The sequence below is a fragment of the Marmota flaviventris genome, chromosome 11 (genome assembly GCF_047511675.1).
Source record: "Marmota flaviventris isolate mMarFla1 chromosome 11, mMarFla1.hap1, whole genome shotgun sequence".
Taxonomy (NCBI): domain Eukaryota; kingdom Metazoa; phylum Chordata; class Mammalia; order Rodentia; family Sciuridae; genus Marmota; species Marmota flaviventris.
This window is the reverse complement of record NC_092508.1, coordinates 19187562-19203279: the sequence shown is the minus strand read 5'-3', so window position 1 is coordinate 19203279 and position 15718 is coordinate 19187562. Positions and strand designations below refer to the sequence as shown.

Sequence of the window (15718 nt, the reverse complement as noted above, 5' to 3'; positions counted from 1 at the left end):
CTCCATGGTTCCAGGAATAGGTTCACAGAGACCCAGATCCACCAAGATACCTGAGAGCCTCAAGATGGAACTAAGATGACAGAGTGCAGGAGGACACTTGAGAGAAGACTCAGATATGGCAGTCACATAACTGATAAGCTACCAGACCACTGAAAATGACCTTTTAGACTAAACCATTAACAAAAGAAAAAAGATAATTGAAAGAAACCAGTTAATGAGAGCACTGATCCCCCAAATCAGACATGGCCAATGGGTACTCTACCTCACAGTTGATCCAACAAATTCCTTTTGGTGCTTATGTCACTTGGAGTCAGGATTCTGTCACCTGTAACCACAAAAGCTAAGTAATTTTCCCAGGGTCACACTGTAAGTGATAAGCACATCTAGGCTGTTAGTTGAGGCCTACCTGATCCAAAGGCATGCATTTATTCTTCTCCATGTAGCTCTCTCTGTCCCTCTTTCCCAAGGACAAGTTCATCAGCAACTTCATAAGAGGTAGGAGGAAAGCAAATTAAGCACTTTATTCAATATAAAATGGGCCAAGAATTGTTTTGTTCCAGGTATTGGACTACAGTGGTGAAGAACTAGCAAAGACACAGCTGAGTGGGGAGCAGGTTTGTTAACAGACTGGATTGAAGAAGGAGGGGGAAAGGTGAAGAAAATAGGAGCCACAGCCATGCTCTGTGGCATCAGCTTGGGATTGTCTTCTCCCCTGCAGTGCCCACACAGGTGAGTGCCTCTGTTTAATTTCTTCAAAGTATAATTTTCTTCAGAACTCTAACTTGGCAGATATTATGTGTGTGAGTTTTGCAGGACAAAGGACAGAACTTAAATATAAAACCTGCTTCTCACATTTAGTCCTGCTGCAAAGAAAGACAATTGAGGTTCAGAGGAATAGCAACTACCACTCCAAGCTTCCCTTCTCCCAGATCCGATGAGGGAGCAGACAAAACGGAGGTCTAAAAAGGTGTGCTCACGTGACATGCAGAAGCTGAGGTATTTCTTTGGTTGAATCGCCTTTTTGCTGCACGTCGGGTGGAGTCTGAATAACATGTAGTCGACTTCTATAAATTCTTGTTTGATGAGAGTTCAGTAATGGTGACATGGTCAGGTGAGCCCATTTCCATTACATAAAGACACCATCCACCACTAGAAAAACCATGGAGTAAAACTTGTCGTTCCCAACATGTTCACCTATGACTGGGAAATAAGATGAAATCAGAGCCTCCAATGACAAGTTCTCCCTGGAAAGAAGGAAAGAAAGGAGTAAAGATATATTCTCACTTAAGAATTCAAGTTTGTGTACCAAAAAGATGAAGATCTTCAGGAATAGCCAGGCATGGTGGTACTCACCTGTAGTCCCAAAAGCTCAGGAGGCTGAGATAGGAATATTGCAAGTTCAAAGCCAGCCTCAACAACTTAGCAAGGCTCTAAGCAACTTAGCAAGACCCTGTCTCTAAATAAAAAATACATTAAAAGGACCGGGGATGTGATTTAGTGGTTAAGTGCCCCTGGGTTCAATCCCAGGTACAAAAAAAAAAACCTTCAGGGTACAGCAGTTATGGTTGTAGGGTTATATTTGCAAATAATAGAAATGAACTAATGGTCATTCTGCTCATTTCTTGCTTTAAAAAAAGGAATAAAATGGAACATCAGGTAGGTCACAGTATCAACAGGAAGGAGAGAGAATCTCACACTTAAGGGAGAAAAGCCAAATTCATGTCCAAGAAACCATCTGCTCAAATACCATTCCCACTGCCAGTTGACCAATGCCATCATTTGTCCTCACATTTGACCCTGAATTCTGGGTGTCACTAACACAAGGTGATTCCTACACCATCCCTGATCTTCCCATCAAACTTTTTGAGACTCAAAGCCCTCCAATGGGAATATCTGATAGACACATATGAAGTCATGTGGCTATGACCTAACCACCAAGATTCCACAACAGGGACTGACCTCAGAGCTTTCTCTGTGGGGAGCAGAGCCCTGCTGCCCACCCACTCACAAAGTGATGAATTCTCCTAGCATCAAAGAGGTTGAAATGACAGAGAACCAACATGGCAACCATTACTCCCTGCCTTGTGTCTTTTTATTAACCATATACCTCTCTGCAGAGCTATAATCAAGCCAGCCCTGCCAGGAGATAATTTTTCCTTCTTAAAAAATAATAATAATAAAATTAAATTAAAATGTTAAATATGTATACACACATATACATGTATTTTATATATGCATGCGTGTATGTGTGTGTGTGTATACATATATGTATAGGTGAGAGAAAATTCCATTGAGTTTTAGAAACAGGGTTTTTTCCTGGTGTTTGATTCTGTTCTCTTCAGTGGATGTATACTGAGAGTTAGGAACCTCCCTCACTAACACCACTGAGCCTTTCTCCTGAGTCCTGTGCAGCCTTCTTTGGTGGTTTGGAGGACTGACTCAGCCGGGTTCACCCTACCCTGCCTCCAGCTTTACCTTATGCTGTTCACTTGCCCTAATCCTTCAAATTCCTTCATGCTAATCTCTCAGCTTGATGCTCCATCCTGCTCTTCTCCCCCGGAGCCTAGGCTCAAATAGAACCTAGAATTTTAAAGAGTGCCCTGGTAGTGGGTTCTTGTGGGGCAAGAGAGCCGGAGAGCAGACTGCACTCTCATTCCAGCATGGAAATTCCACACCAATTCATCTTCCTGTTTTTAACAAGATAGCTCTGCTTGCTCTGGCAAACAGGCCTAACCAAACCCAAAACCAAAGTGCCCCATCCTTGGCCTTGCGCCTTTACCCACCAAAACAAGTCTTTCTGGGCTTTCCAGAAGATTCCAGATCTCAGAATGAAAGTTTCTCATAGCTCCGGGATCTGGGTGCTGACTCATTTCTCATGGACAAATTAAACCCCCTTTGGGAGAGAGAGCCAAGCTACAGGTGCCCCAAACCCAATTTCAAAAGCCCTCCAGGAACAGGGCTCAGAGGGAGCCAGGGGAAGTGGCAATGGGGTGGCAGGGCTGGGAGGGAGCCAGAAGGCAGGAAATGAGCTTCTGCCCTTGGGTTAGTTTCCAGGAGAGATTCCTTCCAGCCAGACGGGATGGGATGCACACAGCTGCCTCCCTGATGGGGTTTCAACATTTGTTTCCTCTCCAAAGCTGCAGCTGGAAAGGACGGTCAAGCAGAAATGAAGAGAGGACTGAGAATCCCTCTTGGGCTTTGATTCAGCCCAAGTGAAATAGAAATGCAGTCAGCAAAAAACAGTAGGAAATAATATTGTTGAAAATAATAGTATTTCAACACAGGGATAATCAATATCATTATTTGAGAAATAATTATTTCTTTGATTTTTACATTTCTGGAATCCTGGGAAGCAAGTCTAGTTTAAAAAGAGAGGAAAACAGAAGCATTGAGATTTCGATGGAAATGTCATATGGGTATTTTTAACTCTTAAGTTAGTGGTCTTGATTCTATTTAAAATACTGTATGTGTGGACCTGGGGTTGTAGCTCAGTAGTAGAGCATTTGCCTCGTACATATGAGGTACTGGGTTCAATCCTTAGCACCACATAAAAATAAATAAAGATATTGTGTCCACCTAAAACTAAAAAAATAAATAAATATTTTTTAAAATACTGTGTGCAATTTCTTTGTGAAAAAAAAGCAATATTTGTTTATTGTCGGGAAAGATCAAAACCCACTTACAAGGAAAGCTCTTTAAAAGTTCCCCCTCCCATAAGGTATACATAAGTTTTTTATGCACTTATTAATGCTTTGTTTTAAAAAAATGTAATCATACATATTTTGCAATTTTTTCCTCTGAATTGTATCAATAACACCTAATCTAGGTTATTATTTTAAGTGGTCATATAGTGTATTGTCATGTGGACACCCCATCATCTATTCAACAAAGCACTATTATTAAATATTTGCCATGTTTCCAATTTTTAGTATTATTGTTAAATGACACTATAAAATAAGCTCTCTATCTTGCATGCATAACTATGTTAATGTGGTTATTTCTTTAGGATGTATTTATAGATGTGAAACTAGCATACAATAATCATTAATTTTCTATGTAGAGTCAACCTGCCATATCCATGGGGTCCCTGTCTATGGACTCAACCAATCACAGATCAAAAATTTTGTTAGATTTACAATGGTTGTATCTGTAATAAACAGGCACATCTTTTTTTTCCTTGTCACTAATCCCTAAACAACACAATATAACACTATAAAGCACTTATGTAAGCATAAGATGATTAGATATTATAAGTCTAAGATGATTTAAGGTATGTGGGAGGATATAAGTTATATGTAAATACTATGCCATTTTATATAAGGTATATAAGGGACTTCAGCATCCATGAATTTTGCTATCCATAGGGGATCCAAGGACCAGGTCCCCGGATAACGAGTGAATTCTGCTATGTCAAATTGCCTTCTCCTATATGGACCAAATCTAGGTCCATCTAGATTTCACGAACCTGTGAATACCTGTTCCCCACACACTCACTAATATGGGTCTTGTCTTTCTTTGCTTCTTAACTAGATCTATGTTTACTTGATAACTGGTAGCATTTGCTTTGATGAAAGTTTCATGAGAATTCCTTCTCTTTTGATTGCTTCTATGTGATAAGATCAACCTTAATAGCAGTCAGTTAACAGAAAAGGGACAGTGGGAGGGAAACAGAGTGGAGTCCGTGGAGTAAATAAGCAGACTCAGAAGGAGCATGGAAAAGCCAAACCTTCCACCAGGGGAAGTGAAGGAGGTATTAGAAGCTGAATTTAAACCAGACAATTTCCTGCACCTTTGGACAGAGGACTATTTCGGTGCCATTCAAAGGGTTGTAAGGACCTGTGCCACTGGTTAATCATTTTAAAGCTGGACATTTGCAGTTCAGGTGATGCAACTTACAGAAGCATGTTTGAACACAGCTATCTTGGCGTTCCTACAGAAAGTCATCCAAGAAAAGCATTGTAGATGGTCAGAAGAATGGAACTGTGCTGGGCCCTCACTACCTAATGAGACCCCCCCCCCCCAGTCATTCTGTAGATCAGTGACGCAGTTAATATCACACTGGAGCCCCAGCCCAAAACACTCAGGCCCAGGTAAAATAAATGATGACGTGTTTGAAGTACTCCTCCTGGGCTTCTGATTTCCTTTCTTTTATGTTTTGCATGTGGAATCTCTTATAATTCTCCCAACAAACTTTTGAAGTAGATTTTTTTTTATTTTTTCCAGCCCTACAGATGAATAGCTAAAGCTCAGACCAATGAGGCAAAGCATGACACTTGAATCTGCATCCTCCAGCTCCAATCTCATGGCCTTCATGCAGCCACTACCTGGTGGGATTTGCAGAGATGCTACTCACTTCTGGCACAGTTTGAGCAAAGGCTCAAACAAGACCCCAGAAATGGCCAACCTTCTTCCTGTTGCACCAAACTCCGAAGGCAACGTAATGAGGAGACAACATCCTCACAAAAAGAAGGTTCCACGTTCTTCCCATCATGGGGGAACAGATTCCAACACTTACAAGACTTCCGAGAAATGCTGAGAAACCAAACCCTTAAATCTAAATGAATAACACCTAATCAGCTTCTCCCTGGAAACCCATCCCGGCTTGTAAGGGTTGTGGCAAGTTGCTTGGAAACCCTAAGGATCATGCAGGGACACAGGATGCAAATGCAAGACACCCATCATTTTTTCTCCTTTGCACAGCAGCTTTCCACCAGGAGGCGAGGAGAAGGTCATGGCCACCAGATGTTGCTGAGGGCAAGAGACTGGTGCCTGGGTTTTGCCAGGGGCCTGCCACACCCCTGCCGCCCCCGCAGTGCTCTCTCCTATGACCTCATGCTGCCATATCCAGTGCTTCCAGTGGCCCATCTGCCTGGGCAGCAGGGCTGGGGGACAGACATTGAAACACAGATCATCTGGTGCTGTCTGTGATGCTGACTGAAGTCTGGTATGCTGGTTTGAGAGCTGCTGCCTGAAACATCAAAGCAATGAAAAATAAACAAACAAGCCATTTTGAGATGGCCTGGGGGGTGGGTAGCCCTCAAAAACAAAGCTGGTAGAATTCTCTTCCTGTGCACTTCCCCATGCTCTGCCTTTAGCCAGAGCATCTTTTAGGTAAAGTGGAAGCTTCTGCTGATGGGGATTCAAAGTCTCCATCCTGAACACCCCCGACCCACCTGAATTTGTTTTAAAATGTCATAAAGTGCCACCTCCACTCCCACAGAGACAAATGCCACCCAACTTCGTTTGCCAGCCTCTCCCAAACCATCCCACCTCCCTAGACCAGCCAGCCAGCTGGCTGCCTAGGGTGCTGCTGCACTCACACCCAATCCCCAACTCTGGGGAGCCCTAATCACCGTGCACCCTAACTCACATGCTCCAACAGGCAATGCTCACAAATGTCAAAAGTCACACAAGCTAAGTCACAGATTTGCACACATTACTCCAGGAACTCAACTGTCCTGTGACAAATAAAGCTCAGAAATCTCACTGTAGCCGCATTCAGTGACTTCTCTCTTCCTCACTAATCCAACTACCTCCTTCCAGCAGATTCTGAGACCCTTTCCTGTTCTAAGAACTTTTAGTTCTCACTGGGTTCCCATAACATCTAATTAAGTCGGATTTAATTTTCTCCATTTTACAGAGGAATAAATTAAAGAACTGAAGTTTTGAACACAGAAGTACCCAAGTTCACACATCTGGCAAGAACCTGCAGATTGAGAGTCAAACTTAGCTGTTAAAAAGCCACACTCCAGCAAGTACAGCCTGTAATGTGCTGCTACAGAGTTGTACAATGGGGTTAGAAAATCAGAAATAAGAAAAAGAACAGGTCAGAGGGAGAGAGTAGCAAAGATGAGCTAGATAGTCTTAATGTCAAGGTAAATTATTGAAGTTTTACATTACAGCCACGCACTGAGTCAAGGCTCAGCCCAGCTAGAGGGCGAAGTCTTGGGCTGCAAACCACAGCTCCCCACCAAGTCATCACTACAGCCCTGCTATTCTGAGGGGCAGCTGGAAACAGCAAGGTCCATCGCCTGGAGCCTTGAGTGAGAGCTTAGTGGCATTTGTGTAGGATTTCATACAACATACGCATAGAGTGGCTTAGATTTCTAAGAAACCATTCCACCTCGTCTGGATGGTGAAAAGGGAGCTCTTTTGGAGTCTGAAGCTTAAATGTGAGTTTTAGAGATTTTTTTCTGCTTCAGATATCTTTTCCTCCTCTATAGTTTTATTTATCTGCTTAAAAACTGCCATGGTTAAACATCTGCAATGCCACCCCCCAGCACCCTTCGAGGGTTTATTCTTCAATTCAATCAGCTAGACACCGCCCAGGCATAAAAACATGAACGGTCAAGATGCCAAGTCACCTTCTGACCATCTAATCTGATACCCTCATTTTCCCAATGGGGGAAGCAAATCTCAGAGAGGGGGAAGTCCTTCCCCAAGATGCTATAGGTGGCCTGTGAGCAGCACAGAAATCCAGGGCAGCGCAGGCAACTCCCACCTCTCATTTGGGAGAAAACAGAACCACAAAGTAGAGGGAGAATTGTGGAGGTGGAGGTGGAAGTGGTTGGTTTCAGAAGCACCACAAAGGGGCAGAATGAGTGCCAGAGTCAGGTTCAGAAGACAAAGTCCCTGACTCTGCCCTGAACCCACAGAGCCACTGTGGACTGGCACATCACCTTCTTTTCTCTTATAAAAGGGAGCACATCAGCCACTCTCGGGATGGTTTCAAGAAGCAGATGAGGATGGGCCTTGATAAGCTCTGCCTGTGTGCAACCACCTTTAGCCCATGTCCCCAAGGTTTTGAGGAGGCCTAGGGACCAGGGAACCAGCAGAGAGAGTCAGACAAGCTCTCTGAGCAGATCCAAGCCTGGGGGGCTTCTCCCAGCAAAGGGGGCCCAGGGCACTGGGCTAATCCACGGCATCCGAGCATGGCTTGGGCTGTGTCTAAGCAGCTTTGGTTTTAAAAGATTAGGAGGGCAGTGGAGTGGAAAGAAAAGCTGATGAGACAGCAAAGTCCAGCCGTGGTACCACACTGCCCTCTGCAGGGAACATGGGGGAAGGAACCGAGCCTGGCGAAGGCTAAGTGGACCGACCAGGGTCCCAGGATCCATTCCCTACTGCCACACAGTACAAGCCCTCCTCTCCAGGTTGAAACAGGGACTGCCCCCACCCTCACCATATGTCCTGTCTTCAAACAGCACAGGCCCCACTCAGTGCATGGCCTGATTATTCTTCCTGAAGTCTGCCCTCTGAGGAGCCTGCCTTAGCAACTCACTGCTTACTCAGAAAACAGGATTTAGAAGATTCCACAAAACAGATTCACCCTGGATCCTGCCTGACTTGCTACACCTCTCTGCTCCAGAACAAGGTGATTTCTCCAAACTCTGGGACATGTTCCAATCCTTGGAGAAAGCCCCCACCATGAGGGAGATGGGCCTTGCCTGAATCAAGGAATAAACCAGGGTCCTGCAGATCTCAGGGATGAACCAGAAATTCTGCGACTTTCAAAAGCATCAGTACCGACTCCACAACTGACCTGAGAGTAGGAGGGAGACAACATTTGGGACTCAGAGCCTGTCCCAAAGCCAGGAGAGTGTCCTCACAGGCCTTTAATGAGTCAGACTCTCCCCCATCCCATCCCCACTCTCCATCCTTTCTGTAGCTGTGTGGTTCAGAGCAGGGCACCCTGCAGCTGACTGACCAGCCTCCAGGCGTGGGCTCAGGCCATGCTCCCTGTGTGCCCTTGTGCAGGCCCAGGAGCTGCTGCAGCCAGCCTGGCCATGTGACCCGAGTGATTCACACACGCAGACGCCCCAACCAGCTTCCCCTTTCTTCCTCTCCCAGGCCATCACAAAAGGCACAGTCTCAGCACAGAGCTGCATTGTTCCCAGGGTCAGGAGGGGCTGGAAGCTGAGGGGAATGAGGAAGACAGGGAGCCAGGCAAAGGGTGGTTTTCCATACAGCATACGGACCTCGTGCAGGCCAGGCCCACTTCCTGCTCTGGCCCCAGCGCTGGAGCTCAAGTTTACATCTCCCTCCCTTCGAGCCAACTTTGGTTTTGGTTGTTGGCTTCTTTTATTTTCCACTCTCTGAGCGTATGCATTTCTTTGAAAAATATGCACGTGCTATTTCTTGTTTCTTCTCCCATGTGCATGATTCTTTAGAGACCATAAGACAAATCCACCCAGCTAACTTTGACTTTAGGACATGCTTTATCCTTTCTCTTCTGTTCTCCACCCCCAACTAAACAGCATGAGCAGGTAGATATGATCCGGGTAGGAGTGGGCAAGGCCAGGATCGGGCAGGGGTGGTAGTGCTGGTGGTGTGAGAGGTGAAAGGGAAGGGGCAGAACCTGGTTAGCTTTTCAGGGAAGCAGAATGAGGGAACACAGCCAAGGCTGGGGCAATCTAGGACTGGGGAAATGACTCCAGTTCTCCCAATTCTCTAATTATGAGAATCTTCAACTCTGGATTGTTGAGAATAAGTTCCTAGTAAATAAACACTTGGAATTAGACGGAATTCTGGAGGCCAGGTAGTCCTTTCTTCAGAAGGCCGATGGCAGGCTAGTCAGTCTGTCTCATGGCCAACCAACTCAACTCATTAGGAAGCACTTCGAATGTCAGATGGAAATCTACCCTCTGTGTGTCAGACTGTAAGAATGGCCACCCTTCTCCACCCTCCATTGTATCTAAGTCCTTTGCACATGATCTGCAGGACCTATCTTATGACTTACTAAGACCAAATGTGAAGTTATGCCATTACTGAGCCTAGGCCTCAAGGGATCTTGCAAGTTTCTTTCTCTTTGAACCCTGTCACTGGCACAAGAAGGTCAGGACAGCCTGCTGGAGGATGAACAAACACATAAAGAATTGCTGAGTTGTCCCAGAGGAGACCAGAAGAGCTACAGCCCACCTGCAGCTGACTACAGGTGCAAGAACGAGCCCCATCCCAGATCTGCAGAGCTGCCCAGCTGAGCCCAGAACAAATTGCTGGCTCCCAGAATTACGAGATAAATAAATGATTGTAGTTTAAAGTTACTAAGTTCTGGGGTATTTTCTTATGCAGAAAAAAATACATTGATGTACTCCATAATAGCCCTGTAGAGATATACTGAATGGTCCTGATTCTTTGTCCCTGGGGACAGCCCTTTCAATACTGAAATAAGTCTCATTGCCTCTGAGCACCAGAATAGCTTATAGGAGGCCATGCAGATGAGCCCCTGCCTTAGAGGAAAGCCCACCCGAGGCATCCTTTGTCACAGCAGCCCCCGAGGCCTCAAGTCAGTGTCAGTACCCTTCAGTAGCATCTTGTCCACTCACCAGGGCACTGTGACAGCCTGGGCACTCCAACAGTCCAATCCTTCCAGCAAGTTTTATTGAAAATTAAGAGAAATTAAAAGATTGAGGTAAGGAGGGCGCTAAAAGCACAATGAAAATACTTAAATCAATTCAGCTTCTTGAAGCCACTTCTGACCCAAATCTAAACTGCCAAAAAGTCTCTAAAACAAATGTCGTTGGCAGACTTCAAATGGAGCCCTGGCTCTGTGGACCACAGCAGCAGGAGGGTGGTCAGAGGCTGCTGGCTTCCAGCTTTTGCCACGTGGAGCAAACAGCAAAGGCACTGACCTTGGTCTTGGGGTCTGATGGGGAAGGTTCACCAACCTGGCCACAGGAGACAGATCATGCCAACCCCTGCCTCCTTTCGGAACCCGTCGCAGAGGGAAGTGGCGTTGTGGGAAATGGCTGCCATCTGTGGATTTTCTGGCTGAAGACTTTGCTGCAAAGTTTGCCAGTTTCCAACGAGCCCTTGCAGCTTGGCTTCCTGTTTTTCCTGTGCTCTGCCTAAGTGTCACAGCACAGTTATTCTGGAAGACGTTCTCAAAATGGATATGGTCTCCAATTTTCTTTCCCTAATAACAGTGCAGGAAATAGGGGTGAGGGAGGCAGAGAGACAGGAAAAACCCCAAACCTCAGAAAAGGATGAAAACACTTCTAAGCTCAATGTTTTAAATGAGAAAATTAAAATCACCAAGTCATAGTACACAACCCTCTACTGGCTCAGCCCAGTCTCCCACCGCTGGGCAGCCATCGAAGAGGAGAAACTTCACAGAAGTAAGGAATGTGTGTTCTGCTGACATGGGATCAAGGGTATTTTGAAATTCCCTCTCTGAGAGCCTAAAAGCCATTGGCATGGGACAGCAACAGGGTCAAGTGGCTGGTGGCACAGGCCTGGAATGACACCGTCCACCAGCAATTATTTTTCAACCACATAAATGGCCTTGGACAGGGTTCAAAGCAGAACAAAGAAAGGGCAGCTCTCTTCCAACTCTTTTCTGTCTTCCACTGAAAAAATTCATCAGGCCTAGTCCCCAAATTCAATTTTTTTTTTTTACTGGTGCATTATAATTATACATAATAGTGGGATTCATTGTTACATATTCATACATGCACAGTATAACAATATAATTTGGTCAATTTTGTTCCCCAAATTCATTCTCATTCATGGTCATGAAAGAAGCTCAAAGTCTAGAGCATACGTGCTTTAAAGTTCTCTGCAGCCATCCTGATTTTAGGTTTTGGATTGAAAGATGAGGCTATGTCCCTGCATGCGGACCCATGTGTCTAAGCCTACATTTACCCAAGATTTTATCCATGTGAATGCACTAACATTTACATTGTGGGAGTGCCTGCCCCAGTGAGCCTGGGTTTACATAAGTAAATATATCCACAGCACATCAACCTGGTGCAAATGCCTTGGGAACCCACAGATGTGCACGTCAGCCCACGTGTGCATGAAAAAATTGTGATTGTGTGCACACATGCAAGCGTTGCACACTCCACACTTTACTCCAACTTGACTCCGTGTGTACGCACTAGTCTGTGACAAGGTGTGCCTGGGTGTGCATGTGTCTGTCCATGCAAGCAGGGCCCCTGGCCTGCCCCCATCTCCTCCTCCCTTTCCATGAACCCAAAGCAGCCTTTGTCTGCCTTCCTTTGGGATGTGCCAGCTAATGGCAGGGTTCCCCCTCCCGGGAAACAACACTCCTCCCCTACTCATTTGTGTCTCCTCAGAGAGCTGACTGGCCTGGAGGGGCTCCAGCCTCCAACAGTAAATGGCAGCCCACGATTGCAATGGACGACTTTCTTAATTGCCCGTGATGCTTGCGGGCACCGTGCAAACACGACGGTAGCTATTAGGCTGCAAGGCCTGAGCAGGGCTACATTTTGCGCCTGTGTAAGTTTAGTGTTCCTGGGAGTTGAGAGGCCAAAGTGGGATAGAGCCACCAAGAGACTGTCATTATGGCCTGGCACAAGCCTGTCCTTAGCTTCTTGAGCCCCTGAGGCCATTTCACCACACTCCAGAATTGCAACGCCCCTAGAATTTCCAAACCAGGGCACCCCTGGGGGACAGTCCTCCCCGACCCTCCCAGTCCCTTTATACCAATGCACGCTTCCTCTTTCTCTTCTGCCTCCTTTTTCCTCTTTCCACTCCTTTTTCTTCCTGCTGATTTCCTTGGTTCACCTTTTCTCCCTCTCCTTCTTCTCTTCCCTCCACCCCCACTTCTTTCTACCTCCTTCCCCTCTTCTCTCTTCTCCTTCAGCCTCTTCGTTCCCCTCTGGAGACTTAAAGCAGGACAGTGACCAGACACCACCCACCCACCACTACCAGCTACCTCTCCTTTTGCTCCAGGCCCCAACCCAGCCCAGTCTCTCCCTCTGCTCCCTATCCAGACCATTCCTTAGAACCCTGGTCCCCAAAGTGAGACCTGCTATTTGCACTATTTCCAAGGCTCTGGCGAGGCTGGAGTGGTCTAGCATAGGACATTTTGGTTTCTTGATTTCCCTAGGTTTTTCCTCTCCTAGGCCTCATGATAACTAGTGCACATTCCCTTATCTCCTGCCTTGATGACTTCAGTTCACAAGGAAGAAACAGAAGGTCTAAGATAGAGAAGACTCAGAGAGACCCAGTAAGTTACAGCCAGGTGCCCAGCCTCAGGACTGCCCCGGAGCTATAGGCAGTCAAGATACTCAAACTAAAATGCCTACAGGAATCTGTCAGAAGATGTAAATATGTGGGTGGGGAAGGAACCTCACACCATCTACAGAGGTAGCCACTCTCTAGCTGATTTTTCCCACTGGGAATGGCAACCATATCAGGCAAGATAACCATGACTTTTTTAAAGCACTAAGGGAACCCACCATTTTGCACGAGATCTCAAGATTTTTAGGTGTGAAAAACATCTGAAATCTTTTAAGACACAGCACAGGCCAAGCAAAACATATCCACAACCTGAATACAGTACTCTGACTACTAGATTCCAACCTTTGAACCTTTGGTCCAAAGATTCCAATGAAGAAATGAGTAGAAGCAACTTTTGTGTCCAGCCAAGATGGCATTCAATCAAAACCTACCAAGCATTTAAAAGAGCAGGAAAATACGATCTACAAGGAGAAGACAAATCAGTCAATCAAAACCAACTAAGAACTCATATAGCTTAACAGACACAGAAATTGAAGTTATTATATAACTACATTCTATATGTTCAAGAAGTTAAGTGAAAATAAATCTGATATTTTAAACATTCAAATCAAACATGAAGACATAGCAATAGGGATGATTTGATGCCACATAGAGAGAAAAAGGAATTCAAAAAAAGGGGGGAAATAACAGAGAATCACTGAACTGAGGGTCAATTTCAGGCAGCCTAATATATGTAATTGGAGTCATCAACTTTGGGCCAGCAGGCTAGGACAAAAAATAAACATTTAAAGTAATATTGACTACAATGTTTCAAATGTAATAAAAACTATTGTACACCCACAAATCCAGGAAGCCCAGAGAATGCCAAGCCAAATAAAGTATGAGGAAAATCGTGCCACATAATCAAACTGCTCAAAACCAGCAACATAGACTCTTAAAAGCAGCAAGAGGAAGACATGTTTCGCACAAAGGAGCCAATGTGAAGATGTAACCGATGTCTCATCAGAAACCACTCAAGGAAAAGGCAGTGGAATGGACACACTGCCAGCTTGGACTTTATACCTAGCAAAATATCTTTCCCCCAAAAGAGTGAAATAGAGTTTCCAAACACAAAAGCTAGGAGAGTCTCTCAATGGCAGGCCCATACTAAAAAAAAAAAAAAAAAAAAAAAAGTCGAAGTTCTTTAAAGAAAACTAAAACCAAATGTAAATACCAATCTATACAAGGAATAAAAAACACCAGAAATAGTAGCTCATACCATATTAAAAATTAATTTGAAATGAATCATAGGCCTAAATGTAAAATATAAAACTATACATGTAGAAAATGTAGAAATAAATCTTTGTAATGTCTCCCTCTCCCTCTCCCTCTCCCTCTCCCTCTCCCTCTCCCCCTCCCTCTCCCCCTCCCCCTCCCCCTCTCTCTCTCCCTCTCCCTCCCTCTCTCCCTCTCTCCCTCTCTCTCTCCCTCTCTCCTTCCCTCTCTCCTTCCCTCTCTCCCTCTCTCCCTCCTGATCCCCAAGGAATGCCGTCAGCCACTTACGGACTAAGACTTCTAAAACTGTAAGTCCTCAAATAAACTTTTCCTCCTCTACAATTGTTCTACTAGGGTCCTTTAGTCATAGCAGCAAGAAAAGTTGACTAAAACACACTTCTCCATAGAAGATACATGGATGACTAAAAAGTACACAAGAAGATATTCAACATCATTAGGGAGGGAGGGACAAATCAAAACCACAATGACATACCATGGAACACCTATCAGAATGGCTAAAGTTTCAAGGACTGACTCTACTGAGTGCTGGAGAGACGTGGAGGTACGGGAACACTCCTAGTGTGATTACAGAGCAGGACAACTGGCAAAGCAGTCTGGAGTTTCTTAAAAAGTGAACGCTATATCTGCCATGTGATTCAACCATGCCACGCTGGAGTATTCCCCCAAGTAAAATAAATCACATGGCCACACAAAGACTTGTGCAAGAAATTTCAAAACAGCTTTAATTGTAAAAGCCAAAAACTTGAGATAACCCAATATCCTTCAGCAGATGAATAAATAAACAACTTTGATGGATCCATCTAATGGAAAAATACTCAGAAACCAAAAGGAATAAACTATATAAATGGAATATAAATATAAATATAAATATAAATATAAATATAAATGGAAGAAGCCAGACCAAAGAATGTACATGATGCATTATCCCATTTATATAAAATTCTAGAAAATTCAAACTAATCTTGAGAGACAGGCAGATAGATCAGTGGTTATGTTGGGGAGAGAAGCAAGAAAGAAAGATCACAAAGGGCCACAAAGAAACCTTTTTAATAGGATGGATGTGTTCGTTATCGTAATCATGATGATGGTTTCATAAGTAGGTACATGTGTCAAAATTCATCAAACATTAAATATGTACAGTTTGCTGTGTGCCAGTTTTACCTTAGTAATGCTGTTTTATTTATTTGTGTCTGGTAGACAGTAGAAAGCACCCGAGAAATATTTGTTGGAACTTTTTTTAAAGAAAGGATTAACCGGGCACAGTGGTACATACCTGTGAACTTCCAACAGGATCGGAGCTGCACCAACTCTTTTATTTCCTATAATCTACGTAGAAGTCTGCCTTTTATCAAGGTATAATACCTTACTTAGGCTTAAAAATAGTGCTTATTCTTCACCACAGAGTCATAAATGTATTGTAGATCAAATATGGCATCCGAGTGAGCTGATTGTTCTTACC

General features: G+C 44.5%; 1 long non-coding RNA gene across 1 annotated transcript; it reads right to left on the bottom strand.

The window, feature by feature from the left end:
• Positions 1–740: 740 nt before the first annotated feature.
• Positions 741–10728, bottom strand: LOC139707702 (uncharacterized). The gene is made up of 2 exons (XR_011709162.1): positions 10665–10728; positions 741–1244 (listed from the first exon to the last, which is right to left on the bottom strand). It is a non-coding gene; the product is annotated as an uncharacterized lncRNA (long non-coding RNA).
• Positions 10729–15718: the final 4990 nt, after the last annotated feature.